The sequence below is a fragment of the Stylophora pistillata genome, chromosome 3 (assembly GCF_964205215.1).
Source record: "Stylophora pistillata chromosome 3, jaStyPist1.2, whole genome shotgun sequence".
Taxonomy (NCBI): Eukaryota; Metazoa; Cnidaria; class Anthozoa; order Scleractinia; family Pocilloporidae; genus Stylophora; species Stylophora pistillata.
The window spans coordinates 32,814,522-32,836,242 of NC_142521.1; the positions used below are offsets into that span (position 1 = coordinate 32,814,522).

At 39.8% G+C, this 21,721-nt stretch overlaps 1 non-coding gene across 1 annotated transcript in view; it reads right to left on the reverse strand.

The window, feature by feature from the left end:
* Positions 1-5,430: 5,430 nt before the first annotated feature.
* Positions 5,431-21,721, reverse strand: part of LOC111319339 (uncharacterized) — a 36,859-nt gene continuing 20,568 nt past the window's right edge. Inside the window, exons 15-30 of the transcript XR_015998551.1 lie at positions 21,204-21,239; positions 20,551-20,769; positions 16,989-17,240; positions 15,877-16,202; positions 14,982-15,420; positions 14,434-14,804; positions 13,666-13,936; positions 13,085-13,326; positions 11,645-11,838; positions 11,283-11,537; positions 10,168-10,545; positions 9,928-10,066; positions 8,671-8,812; positions 7,724-8,050; positions 7,051-7,378; positions 5,431-6,503 (exon numbers count right to left, since the gene is read on the reverse strand). This is a non-coding gene — a transcript (uncharacterized LOC111319339). The remainder of the gene's footprint in view (positions 6,504-7,050; positions 7,379-7,723; positions 8,051-8,670; positions 8,813-9,927; positions 10,067-10,167; positions 10,546-11,282; positions 11,538-11,644; positions 11,839-13,084; positions 13,327-13,665; positions 13,937-14,433; positions 14,805-14,981; positions 15,421-15,876; positions 16,203-16,988; positions 17,241-20,550; positions 20,770-21,203; positions 21,240-21,721) is intronic.

Consider the following 21,721-nt stretch of genomic DNA (forward strand, 5'->3'; position numbering starts at 1 on the left):
AAACGGAATCAAATACCATGACTTTTCTGATTTCAAGGGCAAGATTCTACAGTATGACTCTTTCTCATAGTTAAATTTTAGAATGTTACAATTTTACATTTTACATTTTAGTAGTATTTAGAATTATACTTGTAACTCGAAGATACTAGCTTATTCTTTAGCTACTCCAAATTCGAGATTAAATAAAGGATATGTATGTATGTATGTATGTATGACTATAGTGATATAAGATGATTTTATAACCCTTTCTTTGTATGATAACGTTGTTGTAATTTCAAAAGATTCCAATCTGAATTTTTAATGTTTTTTCAAAATCACCCTCTAAAGCAGTTTCATCGCGACTATCACTTTTGCCATTTTTCAACGGCAAAAAACCCTTCCTGGTACATGGCTTTCATGCAAATGCTATTCTAGAGAAAGAGCAATCCTTTTTATTTCAAGTTATGAAATAAAATTTAGGGGCAATTCAAACGGCAAGTTTTGAGAACTGAAAACATCAACGGTACTTGCGTGAAATTTACAACTTTTGAACATGCAATTGCAATGAAGAATACAAGCAATACAAGAGTGAACTTGGACAGCAGTTTAAATACTTCAAGAATTCGATCCTTTTCCACCAGTTCAAAAACGAAGCAAACGATTATGACTCCGTAGTGGCAATTATCTAACAGGAAAAACATTTTTATTGCGCGAAATTGAGCTGTAAACCTTTTGACAGCACTTCCCGTATCTAAATATGAAAAGTATTCGTCAAAATGTTCGCATTTCGTCTGAAAGAAATCGTACAAGCAATGATGGAAGAATAGGACAAGCATTTACTCACTTCATATGCATATATTGTTGAAAAACATCAAAATCCCTCAGCTAAACTGAATTGCGTGACATCCTCTTTGACTAAACCTAGGTAGGAGGGTGGGGGTGGGGGTGGAGGGGGTTTGGGCTTGGGCTTGGGCCTGGGTCAAAAGCAGATAAAAACATTCCCTAGTAAATCCCGTAATCGCTAAAAAAAAAAAAAAAAAAAAAAATTGAAAAAAAGGAAGCTGTGTAGGGTTTTCGAAGAAAGAAAAACAAACAAAATCAATCTTGGGACAGGAGCCGATTTCTTGTTGGGAATTAAAATAGTGACGATGATTTATCTTAACGCAACCCTCGTGCGGACACGAAAACAGCGCTAAGGTTTCGGTCCTTTTCCATCTCATGGGTTTTGGCTTATGGACCGTTTGAGATACTTCTATGTATAAAGGCTGATAGTTGCGAAAGAAACTGTTTGGGGCAGCGTCGGTGGGGGTAACGAAATAATTTGGATATATCAACAAAGTTGAAATGGTAAATTGGCCACAGTAAAGATTACAAAAGCTGACGTTTCGAGCGTTAGCTCTTCGTCGGAGTGAATCTTCGTCCTTCGCTCCGACGAAGGGCTAACGCTCGAAACGTCAACTTTTGTAATCGTTACGTTTACGGTGGCCAATTTACCATTTCAACTTTGTTGATATATCCAAAATACTTCTATGAAGTCCCCTGAGGGAAACTGGCACTCAAAGCTGAGCGGCTGTGAATAATCTGGATCTAAAAGACCAAATGAAAATGTAATAAAATGACACAAGTTTCGGTTCCGCAAATGGATAGTGTTTTCTTTTTCTTGGTTTTTGTGTTTGTTGTTTAGGGTTAATTCACACGAAGGATAAGTAATAGGTGGTAAACTAGACTGTAGAGTATGAGTATAACTTCAATAAGAGAAAAAGAGTTTCTTTTCTTGTGTACTGTTTTTCTTTTCTTCTAAAACAATTTAATGCCGTGGACACAGCGTGACGGCAGCATAGAGCGGTGTACTCAACATTTTTAAAGCGTCACTATTCTTTGGAAAATCACCTATTGTATGGATAATGCGTGTTTCTACCAGTCAGAGAAAGTAATATGGACAAGGTCAAAGTATTATACCATGATAAACTACTCTGTGAGGCGAACAACCAGCCATCCGTGAAGGCTGTGTCAAGCCGATTCCTGGTAACAACTGAGGTACTTCCACAAGGGTGAGCTTTAAGATCCTCTAGAAAGGCAACGAGGTTTAGTGATTCCTAGCGACAGTAGCTAGACGCCAAATTTAAAGTAGGGCAAGCAACAGGAGTGAAACTTTATCCAGTGGATGTTGCACGTGACTTGGAAACCAGGAAGGGGAAAAATTGTTCACAGTAAGTGAATTTTTGACCGAACTGGAAATTCAGTCATACTTTTCAAGACGAGCTTCTAAACTCCGGCATTCTCATTCGGACGATCCAGAATCTGATCAAGACGAAATTATGACCGCTAAAGAGGAAATCGCGCACGAAAATGTTCGCGCAGTTGTGTTAGATGAGGTAGGACTAAGCATGCAATTGTTTTCGACACTTTCAACTTATGTGACACGCACAAGGCAGGTAAACTGCGACAGCTAACTGTTTCCATGCTGCATTCCATTCGCAAACATTTTGACAATAAGGTGATGAACATCAAAGGACGACGCAAAGCTTGTCGCGTTGTCAACGCAGTGTTCAACCAAACACGAAGACTATGCAAATCAATGTGTTTTTTTATCTTCGGTGTCGAGTGGTGAAACTACATGCCAATAAAATACAGAAAACGATGAAACGAAAACAGAAGACAGAAAAGACGATAAGGGAAAACAATAAGATAGCAGAAAGATGAAAACTTTCATGGATGGTGCTACGATGAATGATAAACTGACAAACAATGAGGTTGTAAAGTGAACTCTGCCAAAACTAAAGACGCAACACACGAGCCCCTAACGAACGGGCCTGGGAAACTAAGCTGTCCGAGTGGGTCCCAGGGCCCACTGACAAAAAAGGGGCAAAACCTGAAACAAAGCTCCTTACTTGCCCCTACTTGGAGAACGTCTGGTAGCATGCAGTTGTAGTAACAGTTAGGGTCTATACCGACTCATTGAGTGAACATTCTAACATCAACATTCTTTGATTTACGTTTGGAAGCAAAAAACTTATAATTGTTTTGGAAGTACGGCTTAATGAGGGAAATCAGGCCTTCGACTTTTATCAATCTTGTATATTATTACTAAATTAAAGTATAGAAAATTAAGCCTGATGGAAAAATTGTACCTGCCAGGATCCCATGCCGGCAAAATCCTTTAGATCCTAGGCTGTCCGGTTTTTAACTATAAATATTTTTTTATTTCACCACAGAGGCTTAAGGTTTTCTTCCCGGGTAATAAGCACTTTATGGGAGGGAGGTTTGGGATTTGGTGAGATGGAAGGATTCTCTTTTTTTTTAATTCCCAACAGGAGATCGGCTATTGTCCTAAGATTGATTTTGTTTGTTTATTTGTTTTTCGAAAAGCCTACACAACCTTTTTTAAGCGATTATGGGATTTACCTGGAATGTTTTTGTCTGCCTTGGATCCAAGCCCAAGTCCAAGCCCAAGACCAAAATCCCTCAGCTAAACTAGATGTGTGACATCCTCTTTGACTAAACCCAGGTAAGGGGGTGAGGGTGGGGGATTTGGGATTTCTCTGACCGGCAGAACTCACATTACCCATAAAATAAATGATTTTCCAAAGAATAGTGACGCTTTAAAAATGTTGAGTTATCCATTTGCGGAGCCGAAACTTGTGTCATTTTATTACATTTTCATTTGGTCTTTTAGTTCCAGATTAATCACATCCGCTCAGCTTTGAGTGCCAATTTTTTCTAAGGGGACTTCCCAGAAGTATCTCAGGCGGTCAATAAGTCAAAACCCATGAGATGGAAAAGGACCGAAACCTTAGTGCTATGTTTTCTTGTCCGCACGAGGGTTGCGTTAAGATGAATCAGCGTCACTATTTTAATTCCCAACAAGAAATCGGCTCCTGTCCCAAGATTGATTTTGTTTGTTTTTCTTTTTTTTTAAACCCTACACAGCTTCTTCTTTTTTTTTTAGCGATTACGGGATTTACTAGGTAATGTTTTTTGTCTGCTTTGGACCCAAGCCTAAGCTCAAGCCCAACCCCCCTCCACTCCCAACCCTCCAACCTTGGTTTAATCAAAGAGGATGTCACCCAATCTAGTTTAGCTGAGGGATTTTGGACTTTTTTCAACAATATATGCATATGAGGTGAGTAAATGTTTGTCCTATTCTTCCGTCATTGCTTGTACGATTTCTTTCAGAGGAAATGTGAACATTTTGATGAATACTTTTCATATTTAGATACGGGAAGTGTTGTCAAGAGGTTTACAGCTCAATTTCGCGCAATAAAAATGCTTTTCCTCAGTTTCAGATAATTGCCACTACGGAGTCATAATTGTTTGTTTCGTTTTTGAACTAGCGGAAAAGGATCGAATTCTCGAAGTATTTAAACTGCTGTCCAAGTTCACTCTTGTATTGCTTGTATTCGTCATTGCAACTGCATGTTCAAAAGTTGTAAATTTCACGCAAGTACCGTTGATGTTTTCAGTTCTCAAAACTTGCCGTTTGAATTGCCCCAAAATTTTATTTTATAAATTGAAATAAAAAGGATTGCTCTTTCTCTAGAATAGCATTTGCATGAAAGCCATGTACCAGGAAGGGTTTTTTGCCGTTGAAAAATGGCAAAAGTGATAGTGGCGATGAAACTGCTTTAGAGGGTGATTTTGAAGAAACAATTAAAATTTCAGATTGAAATCTTTTTGAAGTTACAACAACGTTTTCATACAAAGGAAGGGTCATAAAATCATTTTATATCGCGATAGTCATGGCATTTGATTCCGTTTCTTTTCACCAAGCGAGGATGCGAAACACATTTTTCGGTGATTTAAGGACCTCTCGGAGGTGAAAATTCCAAAAAAATAATTTTTTTGGAAAATGTCAATCACAAGAAATTGAATCTTGCGTTTTCTAAAATAGTTTGATAAGGGCTTTAATGTGACATAGTTTGGGAGATTTCGATAATTTCCATCTTGCACACCCATCCGTGGTATTTACAGAAAGTCCCTCTTAATTCATTTCCCATAGTATTGACGAAATGCGAGGGCATCGTAACTGTAGTAACTGACTCAAATTACCGAGCAGTTGTAAGAACTTGGTCAAGTGTATCTTTCACGGTTCTTTTTTTTTTAATTTTGCATTTTTTTGCCAATCAACTCTAGTGTCGTGTTAATTTTTGGTTACAGCTCTTGCTGAATTGTTGTGTAATTCTTTGAATTAGACTGAGTGTGGAAACTGCTTCGCTGCGCCGATTTCACAGTTGCCTTATTTTGACTGCTTTCCACAATTAATTTCATGATCCATTAGTTTCTTATGGCCTTGATTAAACAGAATTTGAAATAAGCGTAATTTTGGTGCTCAATTCCTTTTTATCAATTCATTTCTCGCTTGTTGAGTTCAACCGAATAACAGCCTCAGCTAAGATTTAGAAAAAGAAGAAACATTAGGGGAGGTTCTAGTTCAAAAAACGCAAATAAATATAACCTGTTAAAAAAATTATTTTCAAAAGATAGAGACATATCTCTAAATCAACATATTGATGAATATACTACGCAGGGCAGCTGTTTGAATTTAAAAATGAATTTCGATAAATTCAATCATCAATCCTTGGGCGAAGACGTTTTAGAAGACAAGTTTCCGCTTCGAATGTGGTAGAACAAATTAGAATAAACTGCCTCCAAAAAAAATATAGCCAAAAGCTGATGGAAATTTCTTTGAATGACTTATACTGCTTGTGTCGATGATTAGTTTTGTTTTTAATTGCGTTTACATGCATATGTACTCAATCTATTCGTAATTCATGTCGAAGCATACTGGTGGATCCTCCAGAGTTTCCCTGCGACCTGCGACAGCTTTTTTTTCTGAATGGAAAATCCCTTGTCAACCTATATCTGGAGTTGCCGTTTTGTCGCAATGATCAAATTTTTTTTGGCAGAAGATATTTTAGCAAAATAGTTTGCGTGTTCTCCAGTAAATGGTGAGAGACCTATTTAACAAATGGTAAACACCACAGCGTACACTATTGAGTTATGGATGCACGCGGGAGGTTGCAAAGCACGAAAGAAGCGTAAGAGTCGCTCGAGGCGATAACCGAGAGCGACTCTAGCTTGTTGAGTGCTTAGCAAACCTCCCAAGTGCATCCATAACTCAATAGTGTACGCTGTGGTGTTTACCATTTGTTTTATAACATAACATTGATACATTGTAGCTAAAGAGTTCCCTTTTACTTAACAAATCTTGCGTGACCAGAAAAAACAATCGCGCGCGGAAAAATAGTCTTTGTATTTGCTCACGTCAGCAGCCTACACCCATGGGCAAATGGTGGACGCTAAATTGACCAATCAGAGCGCGCGCTTTACTTTGGTTATGTTATAAAAATATTTCTTCACTTAGTGAGGTGGATCCTCGGCAGATATCCTTCCTGAGTTTTTATTCTTTTTCCTCTTGAGATACAATACGACACCAATGACGAGAGCGATAAACACAAGGCCGCCTATTACACCGCCCACAATAGCCCCTGTCATGCTTTTGTCCTCTTTTTCTTTTATTGTCGCTGCAAAACAAGAACGTTAAAATGTTTAAGTTCGGATAAGGAAAATCGGAGAACTTCGTTCGCTTGTAAGCAAGAGAAAATTATTCTCAGTAGCGCCTTCTAAGATGATTGTAGTCTACAGGAGTACAAGCAAACCCATCTCATAATCTGATATGCACTTTGCTAAAGGAGTTGTCTTCGGTTAAAATTCGTTTCTGGATTTCATTGCGGTCTGTAATTCGATAAGTACGCGACCTAGAAGCTTTTTACATGAAGGTGGTGAGATTACATGACACCTGACGCGCTGACAAATGTCATATGAAATGTTATAAGGACAGGTTCGTTACCCCTCCTAGGCGGATTAAATCACCCACCTGGGGACTCCCGCCACCATACAAACATGCTCTTAGCATTGTAATTTATATCCCTAACTACAAGGTTATTAATACCCCATTATGACAGGGGAATTGGAGAAGAGGGTGAATGAGATCCTTGCGAGGAACTTGAAATGACTTGTGTGTGAGAATTTTATTGTTAGGGGGGAGGAGAAAGCAGAATCCTTTTTTACCTTTAACAGTTGGTGCTGCCGTGGTGGTGGCGTTAGTCGCGTTAGTCGTGTTAGTCGCGTTAGTCGCGTTAGTCGCGTTACTTGCATCATGGGACGGAGCAAAGAATGTCGCGTGGGTTGACTGACACTCTAATGTGTTATTTCCTACATCGACGGCAGTCATTCCATTTTTGTCCCAGGCTTTTGTACCCTTTTTGAAGAAGTTGCAGCCATTTCGTTTACCGACCGGCGGGGTCGACACGGTAAATTTCAGGACAAGAGGTTGTGAAAGACCAGCAACTGGAAGAGGGTTTTTTGAAACTGGGTCTTTTAAGTCAATGCCAACAACCTGTAAGGCACCAAAGTAAGCATGAAGTTAAAATGGGTAAACTAAATGGAAAAGAACTCGGCCATAAGTGATGGTGGCGTCCTCGTTGGAACGTATATCGATTAAGTGTCCTAATAAAGAATTTCGAAAACAAATTAATTACAATATTATTATCACGATAAATCAATTTAGAGCACAAAGGAAGAACTCGTTGATGACCGAAAGCGCAGGAAACGCGAGGGACTAAGTCACAGTTGGGTTTAGCTTTTGCATCATGGACAAAGCCGCGGCAAGCAGTGAGTTTCAGCGTGGTGATCTATCAATACTGAACTGATTACGACCGAAAAGCATGATGTATAGCTTCACCTGAGTGTGATCAATATCAACTTGGTTATCCTGCCTCTCTTTATCTACTGCAATCAAATCTTTCTTGTACTGGACCACTTTCAGGACCACTCCCTGGCATGTTTTACCTCCATGGCACTTTCTTGGACCACTGAAAAGGCCCACGAGAGCTGGGCCAGGATCGAAACTGGGAGCATTAGGTCTGCTGTTTGCCTTCACCACAGTCTTCAAGTTTGTTAATTGCACCTTAACTGATCCCAGTTTTTCATTGTATATTTCCTTTCCCTCGTTAAGGAAAAGATTATTTACCAAATTATCCGCCAGAGAATCAAACGCTGCTTCCACGTTCTGTAAGCGAAAGTAATGAAAGATCAAAACATGTATCTTTCAATAAGCAAAACAGAGGAAAGTATCGAAGCGAGAAACCATCGCCAGATTCGAGAGAAGTCTTATATGATCTACTGGGAACCTCTCGCATGAAACGCTGTTTGCAAGATTCAATAAGAAAAGATGGGAACCTTAAGAAATTCCATGGATCACTTCATATCAGAAGAACACCATGTTATCCAAGGAGTTTCAAGCGCTTATTACCAAGCTTTTCTTAAAGCTTATATTTCCTGCTAAACCTAACGTGCGTCATAAGAGGAATTTCCGTAAGTTGGCCTGTGTGGCTTGTGGAATAATGAAGAGAAAAATTAAAAAAGGTGGAATCCCTACTCAGACGGTGAAGGAAGCTCAGAGTGTACAAGTTGATTTAGTGATCCTGTCATCGCGTGCTCTGGTTAATTTTTTGCTTCGATCAGTGGCCAATAACACCACCCTGCCAAGCAAACCTTGACTAGGTTCTCGTGGATATACATTCAATAAGGTTTTATAGTTCTGAATTTGCTTCACAATTACCATTTCCCTCCCCCCCCCCCTTAATTTTGGAGAGTTTAAAGATGCCATGTTGGAGTATCCTGACCTACCTCTTGTAAGCTGGTGTCATTTTCTACAGAATCGCCAGCAAGGTCGCCGATAAAATCGAGAAATTTATTTGCTTTTTCGATGGGAAGAGGTTTGTCGCCAAATCCATCCAAAATCTTCACTGCCGCAAGAGCCACGCCGGAACTAAAATACATTAAAAAGGGAAGGATAGATTAAATGAGCTTTTCTATGGTCCACTTTAAGGGTTGTGGCGCTCAATTTTATAGCTTACAGCTTACACATTCAAGTCTCCTTCAAAGCCGTTCTCAGACTCGTCACGCAACGCTCCTCCCCCCGAATGCCGTTTGCGAAGGAGACCAACATATTTGAGAGGTTTTAAGAAGGGCCTCTCTACTCTTTAGAGAGAAAATGAAAATCCTGATTTTTATAATGTTGAAATAAAAAATGCAAATGCTTTGATCGTGTCAATTATGGTGGATGCCAAATTCTAACGTTGGGATGTTTGGGGTTATATAGCTTCTGCAAATTCGCTTAGCAAAGGCTACCAGGAGTCTTGGATTACAAAGCTTCCCCTTAAATGTGCCACTCCTTTGCTGTTACAACGTTTACTAACTCCCGACTTATGCTCCAACTTCAGAAACTAAAGTTCCATTACTACTACCAAAATGTTTAGCGCTTATGTTCTCAATGGGTTGTCTTTTCTTAACCTTCGGAGCTGACATCACACCCATGCTCTTTGCGAGATAGAGGCACATATGACCATCTATAAACAATCAGAAGCACTAACAGCTAATTTAAAGATAACCTCCAAGATTAAGTAAACATTTACAGATGCATTGCGCTAATACAAAGTCCAAAAGCTATACAAAGTCCAAAAGCTACATGCAAATAAATTGCTCAAAACTAAAGAAACATCAAATTTTAGAATATATCAACAAGAATCCACAAAATCTATATATTTATTTATTTATTTGAGGATTTGTACCAAGTACTGGAGCAGAAACAATAGGACATGGGTCTCCTACGAGGTTTAAGCTCCAACAAAACCCACCCATCCCACCCCAGAGGAGGACATCCATCACATAGTAATCTCGTGCGTGGGAAGTTAACGTCTCCTACCCTTAACCCTGCAGGAGACGTGACCTCCATTTATTCGTCTCTATCCGAGAAGACTAGAATATCTAAATGTCTTCATTTAAACCATACGACAACATTTGAACGAACATTTGCGACTTTTGGAATCTTGATCATACTGTGTGCACTGTTTATCCTTCATAGATAATCCCCGGATGGTTTACCTGTTGCTGGCAGCTTTTGCGTCTGTTTGGACGATAGCAGTCAACATAGGAGCCGCATTATCCTGGTCAATTGTGGTGGTGTCCAAGATTAGTAAAATAGCTCCTTGTGCTTTTCGAGAGATTTTACGCTTCAGATCATCTGAAAAAAATTGAGAAATAGAATTCAAAGTTCATACAATTGTTCAGATAATTGGTTCATACACCATCGCTTGGTTTATACGCCATCACTCATTCGCTCACCTGAGGTGTTAGTGGAGTCGTCCAAGACAGTCCCTGTTATGCTGATCAATGCTCCCATGGCTTTATCTGTGTCTCCACTCAGTAACTTATCGTCAATAGCATTTTCAAACAAGTTATCTAAAGCAGCTGGATGTAGATCCGCCGGATCCGGCGGGGCAGAAGTGATATTGAACGTTTTGATAGCGTACGATCTGAACTTATCCTCAATCACACAGCATAAGGTAAGGATATTATTTGGACCAGATCCTGGTGGAACGATGTCTTTCTTTTCTGGTGTGGTAGACGGAGGTCCATACGTCTCGCAGATATTTTGACTGATTATTTCACCAAATGAATATCGGAGTGGGCCGGCGTCTGAATCAGTTATCCATTGCTTTGCTATAAGTTTGAAAACAAGAACGTAGTTAACCATGTAAGTGAACAAACTCCAACTATTTTCTACTTTCAACACACTACTGCGAAACCTTCAAAACTAGTTTCGTCTACGACCTCGTCAGTTGATAACAAATTTGTTATCAACTGACGAGGTCGTAGACGAAACTAGTTTTGAAGTTAGGTTAGTTGGAGTTTGTTCACTTACATGGTTAATATGGCGTTAAGTAATACTTTCTTGGCTTCGATAAGTAGAATTTCACAACGAAGAACGTAGTTAATGATAAGAAAGTCGCGAGGTTTGATTGTCTGGGTGTGTTTCTTCCTTAGGAACTGATGTTTTGGGTGTTGTCCCTCCTGAGAAAGTGTGTTTTCGTAGACAGTGCTTGAGGATTCGACCCCTCGAGTGGACGTCATTGGCAAGTTCCGCGTTGTTTTTGGTTCAACAGGTAGAGGTCATGTCCATGGGAGAATGTTAGTTTTTCCTCGATAGTAATGGCTCAAATTTTTAAATAATATTCCTCAAGTGTAACAAGGCAGTTGCCATGTATCGGTAAAGTTAGGTGCAAGTAGTTGTTGAGCCCTCTTGAGAGTGCCCAGTCTGTCTTAGGTTTTAGTAAGACAGCATCTCAAGGCCAGTCACTAAATATGCTGACTTCTTTTTACTGCTCCCACGCGAACTTTGAGGAAGAAAAGATAATTAAAAGGGATCATACTGCACGGTTGTGCTTTTTGTCACTCACCTGTCATAGTTACGACATCCAGCGCTTGCACAGCAGTCGGGAAAACTTCGAACGAACCGGAACTAGGCCCAGTTCTCACCTCCACCACTACAAATGCTGCACCCTCGTTACTTCCGTCGCTCACTGTCAACTTACATCGATATTTACTGCCCGGTTTCACAACATACTGAGGGAGGACCATCATTGCAAACGATATACTTCCACTGATGTATTCTTTATCGAGTGTGTATTTAGTCAAGTCAACAGTGGAGAAACCTGAAAGATAAACAGGAGAGAGTTCTTGACTCTACTTCTGAATGCAATGAAATCCTGACTCTGGATTTTGTATGGCAAAACACTGACTCGTTTGGTTTAGAACGTACCTTGTGCCTGAGGGCAAGTCCATTCCACCTTAGCAGGCTCGACACTTGAGTTGTAGTATCCATCCAGTATTACTCTGTCACTTGCTTTGACCTTAATCTGTGCTATGTCCACCCACACAGCTGGCGGGTTTCCCTCTACCACGGTCAGCGTTATAGAGGCAGAGGCTGATCGTGATCCTTTGCTTACAGTCACACTGGCAAATAAGAGTAAAGAAGTTTTAGTAAACGACCATCAATTATAAAGTAAAGATGGGAAAAGTTTGCTCTCCGACCTTCATGGCCACAACGCCGCAGCTGATCATCGATTTCGTAGCAGAATGCGATTAGAATTATTGCCATTTCCCGGGCCCTCTTGGACTTCGTTTCGCTTCCAGACAGTTCCCTGGTACTGATCTACATTCTTGAGTGGATAGAAGCGATGTGATAATAAAGTGTCTTGCAGGAAAATAAACCATGTATGACCCAGGACTGGAGTGGCACCTCTCAAATGGAGTCTTGAGAACTGTTATCCTTTACCGAACAATTTGTTTCTAACCGTCAAGAAAATAAGGTGGTGCTTTACAGAGCTATTGATTGCGCTTGATATTGTGCCAATCAATTTATGATTCAACAGAAAAGTAGAAAAACTTGTGCAAAAAATTATTTTAAATCTTTTCATGGTATTACTAAGAAAGCTGAAATTGAGATAGCGAAATATCATTGTATTTGAGAGTTACTTGACTGGTTATGCACAAGATCTTTTCATATCTATGGTGTTGAAGCTATACACCCGGTGAGAATGAAAGCTACGCGAGAAAAAACCTATTTTCCTCTGTTTATGTCAAACGAAGCATCAACATTAGTTCTCTTACTTAAGGTATAAAATCACTTTTGCGAAAATGTTATATGCCCTTCCTGTAATCTTATTTTAGGTATCCTAGGATATCCTTGGGAAATTTAATGAGGGAAATGTCGGTTAAATGCGGTGTACCGAGGTGAAAAGATTAAAAACCACGGCAATAGTGCTTCGTACAAGTGTGCCCTGACCACCCATCACCTTTTTGTTTCCCTAACTCTATATTCGTCCTACTAATTTAGGTAATCCTAAATTAGTAGGAGACGAAGCTCACAGTTGCTGTTTTTGTCAGGTCGTAATCATCATCTTTAAAGGCCATTTACTTTAAATGAGTGCATAGGTTCTAGAGATATGAAGAAGGGAGTGATCTCTGGTTTACTACTGGCATTAAGTGGGAAGTGGTGGAAACAAGGGAGGTCATATTGGGTATCTTTTAAACTGATCTTGACCATAACTCAGGCATGCGGTTCCTTCGAGCAAGAAATAGTAACTCGAATCCTACTATGTACAGCTTTTTATACTGCCGCAACGGAATTACTAAGCTCCTAGTTTTATTCGAGAGACTTTTTAATAATGCTGATGATGAAGCTGATTGTTACCCATACCTGATTACATAAGATTTTCCTGCTCCAAAGCTTCGGCTCTGCACTGCCGTTACACATGGAGAATCAGCACGTAATATAATTAATTTGTCTATAACTGAGCGGCAGGGAGCCACACCATCTACGCAGCTCCACGTGCAGCTAAAAGAATTTCCGTCAGTATCGTCAAGGTCATCAGGATCCACTGTCAATGTCTTGGCATCGAGTTCTACCCGACCCACCGTCGCGACCTATCTGTCGATCACCTGAAAAAGGGAGGTAATGATCAAGTCTACGAACGAGCCACTGCAATAGCTTATCCTACTTTGTTAGGTAATCCACAGTATTTTGTCAGGTTTTTTCGAACAAACATCTTGACATTTATGCTTCTAGATGGAGAGAAGAACTTTATTAAGCAGAAAGAGTCTCGCACCATGACAAGAATCCCTCTTTGTTATCAACTGAATTTGTCGCCAGATGTTTCGCATTCAAACCCTTGGCTATGCCTAGTGAGTATCCACACTTGATATAATTCCAACTAAGAATGTGTGAACAGACATTAAGAAAATGAAATCAGGAAAGAAGATCCACGAAATAGCCCTTACCTCCAGTTATATATGGTTCGAGAGGAGTAGCCAAAGCCTTGATAACGACGCTTACGGAACTCTTAACATTTGCATCATAGCTCATACTTCCAGTCACGTTGAATGTGCAGATGACCTCCGCTGTCAGTACCCCCACGCTTAACCTGAGAGACGGCTTATTTTTCGTGTTCTGAAACGAAGCACTGTTTCGCACCTTTTGTTCTGCATTTACGTTGGTACATGTTACCATCCATGAAAAGGTCATTCTAGTATTATTGACACAAGGTGCTACCTGTAGAGTATAGATTCTTTTCTCAAAGGTTGATAAAAGAGAATACTTAATACACTGTCCCTTACACTGCAACCTAGATCGAGTAATGAAAATCTAGACGATTATTACAGACCTCCAAGTGGACCAATGTGGCACCACCTCATCAAATAATATCCTTGGGATTTTAATTAAAGAAGGGGGACTCCTGTTCCTGAAAAGAATTCCTCAGAAGCTTATATGAGTCCATTAGAGTCAAGGTTTCTACTGCGTGGATGTGTTTGTGGAAAAAAGAAGAACGTCATTAGCTGTTACTTAGACCTGGTGATGGAACGCATAATTATGTAATTGTGTTATTAGGAGAGGGCAAAAGAAGGAGCAGGGAGGAGACGCATAGGATAGGGAGGGAAATGTAGAGAAAAGGAAGAAAAAGGGAAGGATAAGGAGGAAAAAAGTAAGAAAGAGAAAAAAATGGGGCAAGGATTGACTGCAGTCGTAGTAAACATCATGAAATTACTTACAATTGCATTTGTTTTGATAGAAAACTCCTCCGATACATAAACCTTCCCATCTATTAGATCGATGCTTGAACTGAGCGTTAAGGCCGGGACTGGATCAGAATTTTTAGTAACTGAATGAGTTGTTTCTTCAAAACCTGACGGGTTAAGGAAGTTTGCCACTTTAAGCTTAAACGCGTATGTTTTCCCCGATTCAAGTAATTTTCCATTGATCTTCACGCTATCATCATTTGTGAGGACGCTTTCAATGTCTGTTACGTCACTGCCATTAGAAAACGTCACGGACCAATTAAAGATAAGTGGCCGGCCACCACTTCCGTAGGATTGGGATCCAGAGAGAGAGAGATTTCCACAGGAGGAAAGAACTTCAGGACCTTGTAAAAAAGAGACAGTCAGATGCATCGATTCGCAAAAAACGCTAGAAACACTCTTTCCTGTCAATATTAGATGAAATTCCAAAATAACAACTAATACAATATTACATCCTTGGTAGTAAAGCTCTTTGTCATCATTCGCCGTAAGCTCTACCTTAACATCACCACTAAATTTACCTGTGATCACGGGTGTGGGTCTCAAGGGATCATCAGGTCCCTGGACTGGGACTGAACCAATGTAAAACTCACTGTATGTCTCTCCGACTGCTCGGAAAACGTTATCCTTAAACACCAAACTGTCGCCAGTAGAAACATTTGCGCCGGCTCCGAGGAGAATAGTTACTTCTCGCCAGCTGCTTAAGTGGCATTCTGCACCAACTCCAAAACTAGCAACTGTTGCTGCATTAAAGAAATTTTCGCAAGTTTCATCGTCATTGGCAATGTCAGTACTGATGTCGAAAAGAACCAGTATCGAGGCGGCTGAGTTACTGAACTTCACAGTGGTGACGTTGGGAGCGCGTGCATAGGCAGTCAGAACAGCGCTACCAACGGTTACGAGTCCGCCATCCATGGAAAGAGACACAGTGAACCGGACAGAGGTAACAGCTGCTGGTGTCTACGAATTAAAGGAAGGTTAAGGTATACAGTTTGACAGAGTAAAATGTGTTATTTATTATTTGTTATTATTGGTGTTCAGAATCACCAGAGTGCTCCTTTGATTTCAAGCATTGCGTCATGTAATGACAATCATGGCTTATCTAACCAAATATGTCGATGTGCGATGATTCTTTTAATAACACTAGTTTCACTAATGAGCATGGCCAAACATGCTAATTATTACTTTGAATGTCTTTTTCATGAGGTTTGTTAAATCGGGTATTAGATCTCATTATCCGCAGGAAAAGATGCAAGGCAATCAATCACAGATTACCACCCTAGGTCAGGTTCTTTGAGGAAGCAGAAGAAAACTTCTTTGCGAGTCAATATATTCCTCAGTTATCCTTCTAAACAACCATGCTACATCAAAACAACTGATTTTAACCCATCTTCCCTTTCCGGCATAAACACTTACTTTGCATTTAAGATGAGTTTCGTTTACAAAGATGAGATCTTTGCTTTCGTGGGAATCAAAATAACACACGGTCTCTTTCCAGTCAAAGAAGCCGTCGCCAATCAGCGTCACGTAATCCGGTAAGTCGTCCTTGGGAATTTCGTATGGCGTGACATTCCTCAAAGTGAGATTTGAGCTATTGTAGTAATATACTGGAACTGACTCGTTGACTTTCACTTGCAGTGCACCATTATGGATAAGTATCACTGAGAGGTTGTATTCACCCGCTGTGTAATTGGTCCAGGGTTGAAAAACGCAGCGAGCATGCGTGAGATTTCTTTCGGTGGCTTGAAGGATAATTTTAAGGACATAAGAAACAATTAGTGACAAAAACTCCTGAGGAAGGAAAGTGAATCACTATGCTCGTATTATGTCATCTTAACTTTAAGGGGTTCATAATTGTGGTTGGAGACCCAAGGAGACACAAGGCGCTATCAACCTTTTTCTCTCCAGGCAAGGACCAGGAAGTGAATTTCTCTTGGCAGAGGTTAAACATTTCCAAGCGTAAATGCAATTTACATATATTCTTTCAGTCAGAAGATTAACTTTCCGATTCAATTCCATGACATCATCATAAAAGGCGCCATATTTACGTCTCGTGCGTAAATTTAGAACCGTGTTTCTTTTTATCTTGGCCGTTATCACTTAAGAATAAAGGCTGGTAGTTTCGAAAGAAACTGTTTGGGCTGCGTCGGTTGGAGTAAAGAAATAATTTGGATATATCAACAAAGTTGAAAGGGTAAATTGGCCACCGTAACGATTACAAAAGCTGACATTTCGAGTGTTAGCCCTTCGTCGGAGCGAATAGAGGAATTGTGGGTTGTGCGTGCTTTTAAAGGCAGAAAATGGAGCTACGTTATCTCTTAAGTTTTTCATTTCCAAGTGAGCGTATGCATTGACAGGAGGAAAGAGCATACAAGAATTTACCCTGGTTTCAACATATAGCGAAATTGTGTGATCGATGAAATCATGTGTTGTATAGGAACTTTTATTAGTTTTAAGCAAACTTCGATTTATTTAGAAGGCAGAGACAATGAACTTTGTTTAAGAGAAGCCTGGTTGGCATTAGGTACCTGTGGTATTGACAACCTCTTCTCCGCTTTCTGGATTGTATAAGGCACACACAGTCCTGTTTCCTGCATCTAATCCAGCACCAATTACCCAGACATTAGGTTGGCTGCTCGCAATGGTTTGTGGAATAGATCTCGCAAGTGCCGTGCACGTTGATCCGTCTCCTCCGCACTTGCCGCAAGCATCGTTCACGAGACCGCTGTTTTGTACATCGTCGCATCCTAAGCATGTCGAGTTGGTCCCATTACACACACCTGTTTAAGTTTGGAGGAAATCAAGAGAAGAGGCGAAAAGAGAATATGCTTCGTTTCATCAACCCATTAAAATAGGTCATTTGCTAGTTGTGCGCTTTGTTTAGAAGCCTCCGAACAGGAGCAAGGCTGCTAAAGTTGACTTAGTGGATTACAAACTTTGCAGTTGCCTGCATGTAAATCACCTTTCGTTTTATTTTTGTTTCATTTTGAAGGGAATGCTAACCCACCTTCTAAGTCTTAGTTACGTTTCGCATGAATATATGCTACTCAACAGTCGGGAGGTCCGTATTGGGAAAAACTTTGCCCGAAGTCTTGGATACCGCCCTCAGCCTACGGCCTTGGGCAGTACTCAAGACAGAGGGCACAGTTTTCCCCCAATATGGGCGAACTATGCTGGTGAATGACATTTTTATTTTTTTCTAACTCATAAAAAAATTGCCTAAAGAACACGAATGATTTAGGGCTACAATTACGAGGTTAATTAAGGGAAAATACTCCATAAACTTGACAATTTTTTAACGAGTGGATGATAAAGAAAACACGTTATTCAAAATAAAGAGAAAACTTTCAACGAAACTTTTTTATTTGTAAAGGTAACTTAAAAGGCTTCCGAGAAAAATTTGAAACAGTTCTTGTTAAGTAACTGTCATGATGTGACAGCTGTCGATTAAGGAGAATAAAATCGTATGTACGGTTTTGAATAAACAATAGTACTGGTATGACAAACACACACGAGTGAAATGACCATGCGCCGATCTTGTCGTAAAAAAAAAAAAAACACTCAGAGGTCTTACGGAAAGTATTGTTTATGTCTAACGACGATTAATCTTCGAGGATTTACCCCTGTTTCGTTTTGAAACGTCACGGAAAGTCAAATTGTAACGGTGAATGCAAATGTCTGTTTTGGAGTTGTCAGTCTGCTCGTTTGTTTTCTGTAATGGTGTGTGTAAATCTCTTTCTTCCGCCGAAAAGTTGCAGTGAGACTCTTTTCAGCTAGACACAAAGGGATTAAATGCGACTTTTAATCATCGAATTCCTTCAGTTTCTGTTGTGAAATTTACGATAGAAATGTCCAAATTCAAGGGACTTGCGAAGGATAGGCGAAGTGTGTTTAATAGAAGCTTCGCCTAATGTTTCACGTTTCACAAACGAACAAGTTGTGTTTAGGAATTCAAATATTAACGAATGAGAGTCATATCGACTAGCATAACTGTTAACTGCAGCTACCTCTCGTTTCTGAGTTACTTTTTGTGAAGGATTATTAGATAAAAAATTGTTTTAAGGCCGCGTTTTAATCTTTTAAAAACAAATCTAGTACCACAAAATTTATCTCGTAATCAATTTTTGCGGAAAAACTAAAGTGATTTGAGAGCGAGAGAGAAGAAAGAATTAATGTTATTTATCGTCAAAAAGTCATGACGAAGTCTATGATTAAAAATTCTGCTCAGCCGGCAAAATAAGATAAATTTGTGAAAAATTGCAACGAAGCTTGAGATGTTCTGCAAAGTGACTCAAAAGAAACGGATACCGCCTGCTATGAGCAGGCCGGATGGGAGAATACTGCCCGCTCTCGGAACCAATCAAATCGCAGGATCTGTAGAGTACCGCCCGCTCACGAACTGAGAAAAAAAGATGCACAATACTTTTCGTTGATAATAACGAATTATCGTTTGCCGGTTCCAACTGCATACATTACATTACATTCTTACATTTATACAGCGCAGACTTCTATGTGGATATATTCAGTCGCGCTTAACAGTATCGTAAGGTTGAGATCGGACGTCAGCATTTTTATCATCATACATTTTTATCAGCACACTACAAGTCTTCATCAGGCGCCTGATGAAGACTAGCAGAATGCAGTCGATACGTCGCGATTCACATTATGAGTGACCACATCGCGAGACAAACGATGATACTTTATTATTAATGTACTTTACCACGATGACCAAGCACAACCTTTTTAACAAAATTACTTTTCCTTAATCACAGGGAGCCCATACAAGCGGCGTGTCTGGTCGTTTGTTCGAAATATAAAGAAATGTGTGGGAAAATATTGAAGAAGGAGACAAGGGTGTTCGATTCGGAAGCCGGGCGATTCTAATTTCTAGGTGAAAATCGGCTTCGCGCTGGAGCGGTCGAAAAGGAGCTTTCCACCCTCGTCTCCTCCTTATACAGTAAAGTGACAGTCAACGCAAAATCTACCAAATCGCTCAAATTCGCCATTTAGAACCACAGAAACGACAATACACCGCAAGTCAGGTAGGTTTATATTTATTTTGAGCCTTAACATAGACGTTCCTTGATATAAGTTTACGATATTACGACTCTTCGATATTCTCCCATACACTTCTTTATATTTCGAACAAACGACCAGACACGCCGCTTGTGTGAGAACCCTGTGCCTTAATACTTCACTATCCAATCATTTTCCTTACGCATGAAGACGTAGCACGTTTTTTTTAAAGAAGAGAAACAAAACTTGTAACCTTGAGAGGTTACCTTTGTGGAAAACTGGACTGGTGTAACGCGAATAGTGTCGGAGCTGAATTCGAACGCACGTATAATCATGCCAAAGTCCAAGTTTAATCCAGCAGATGTAAATACACTCAACGTATGATTACTATGCCAATAGTTTGTGACTTCGTGGTTCGAACTATAAACGAAATAGGACGACAACTACCTAAGTATAATGAGCTACAAGAACGTAACTCTAGAAACAAAGAAACGACTATGTAGAAAACTAAAAGCCTAAAATAAATGGACAATGTGAAGAAACTAAGATGAAATAAACCTAAAATAAATGTACAGGAACTTACTTTAGTCTAGCTCCTAGAGGAGACAACAGCATGCACGGTAGCAAGAAAACTTTTGGTAGATAGCTGTAGCTCGTAGCCGGTCGCAACTATCTCACTGAATACACTCACGTAAACCTGAAACCTAAAACCTAACACGTGTAGGAAAACGGAAAGAGTCCCTACGGAACGAGCTAAATTACGTGATGTATTGACCAGTGAATGAAACGTCATGTAAAACTTTTAGCAGGTACCAACACGTAAACGAAATATACAAAAACGCGTTTAAACCTAACAAAACTTACCCTATCTTTGTTTCGAATAGCTTTTTAAAATTTAAAACGGCGAAACAACTAAAAAAAGTCGAGTCACGCTGATTTTATCAGAAGACTGAAGTTGATCTCAAGCTAAGGAGAAATAGTTATGTTTAATCATTCTCTCAGCACACCGAACCTTATCCTCGCATTACACTTCAAAAGGAGAGACAGAGAGTTATGACAAGGTAGGTAACATACCACATGCGTCGATCAAGTAGTTCGCTATCTTCCCCGTATTGCCACCAGTACACACATTGCAGTCGTCGAGGGTTGCATTCCCGTGACAGTCACCGCGACAATCCTTAAAAACGTTTTTTTCGCCAGGTAAGAGGCATTGATTGCATGTATCGATGGAAATGTTAGCAACACCACCGCAGACACCGATACAGTCCACTACAGCGCCACCACCACAATCACCTAAAAAAAAAAAGAAAAAAGAAACACTTCATTTCCACCTGGCATTTTTATAATGAAAGAATACTGATGCAGAAAAAACTTCGACTGGCTGGATGCGAATTACGAAATTGGCGTTCAGTTCGGGTTTACTGAGATAATCCAAATTGCTAGCTTAGCGCTTAGACAACTCTGCCACGAACCCGGCAAGCGAATGAATGAAACAAAGAAAACCACCGTGAAGATTGTTATAAACAAATATAGGGAAAAAACTTTGCAAGATAGGCGTGGGAGACCACCAATCAAACGTAGGCTATACATAACCTATCGTCATGAAGACGTATAATCATAAGACGTGTAATATGGAATAAAGTTTTGAATTACATAGGCAGCCTATAGGCTGGTATAACAAAATGAATAGTTGTGGCACTGTGTAATATGCTTACTGCATCACGTACCATTGCAGTCTGAGACCGCGCTACCATCACAAACACCTAAAAGAAAGAAGAAACACATCATTTTCATCCGGCATTGTTTACAACGAAATATACTTATGCAGAAAAATCTTCCACTGGCTGAATGCGAAACAGTTCGTTATTCATCACGAACTTGGCGTTCAGTTCGGATTTAAATAATCCAAACTGCGAGATTAGCGCATAGAAAACTCTGCCACGAAGCCGCTAAGCGAATGAATGAAACAAAGAAAACCACCGTGAAGATTTTTATATACAAATAAAGGAAAAAAAACTTTGTAAGATAGGTATGGATGAGGATTTCAATGGGGTTAACCGTCAATCGTCAAATGGCCAAAATATTTATTGCCAACCGTCAAAAATGCACCAATTTTATCGTCAATCGTCAAATGTCTCAGATATCCTTAATTAAGAACTAAACGATTGCCTTAATTGGGATCAAGTTCTGTTATTTATAACTAAAAGCCTTGATATATCATAAAAATACATTTATGCAAGTCCTT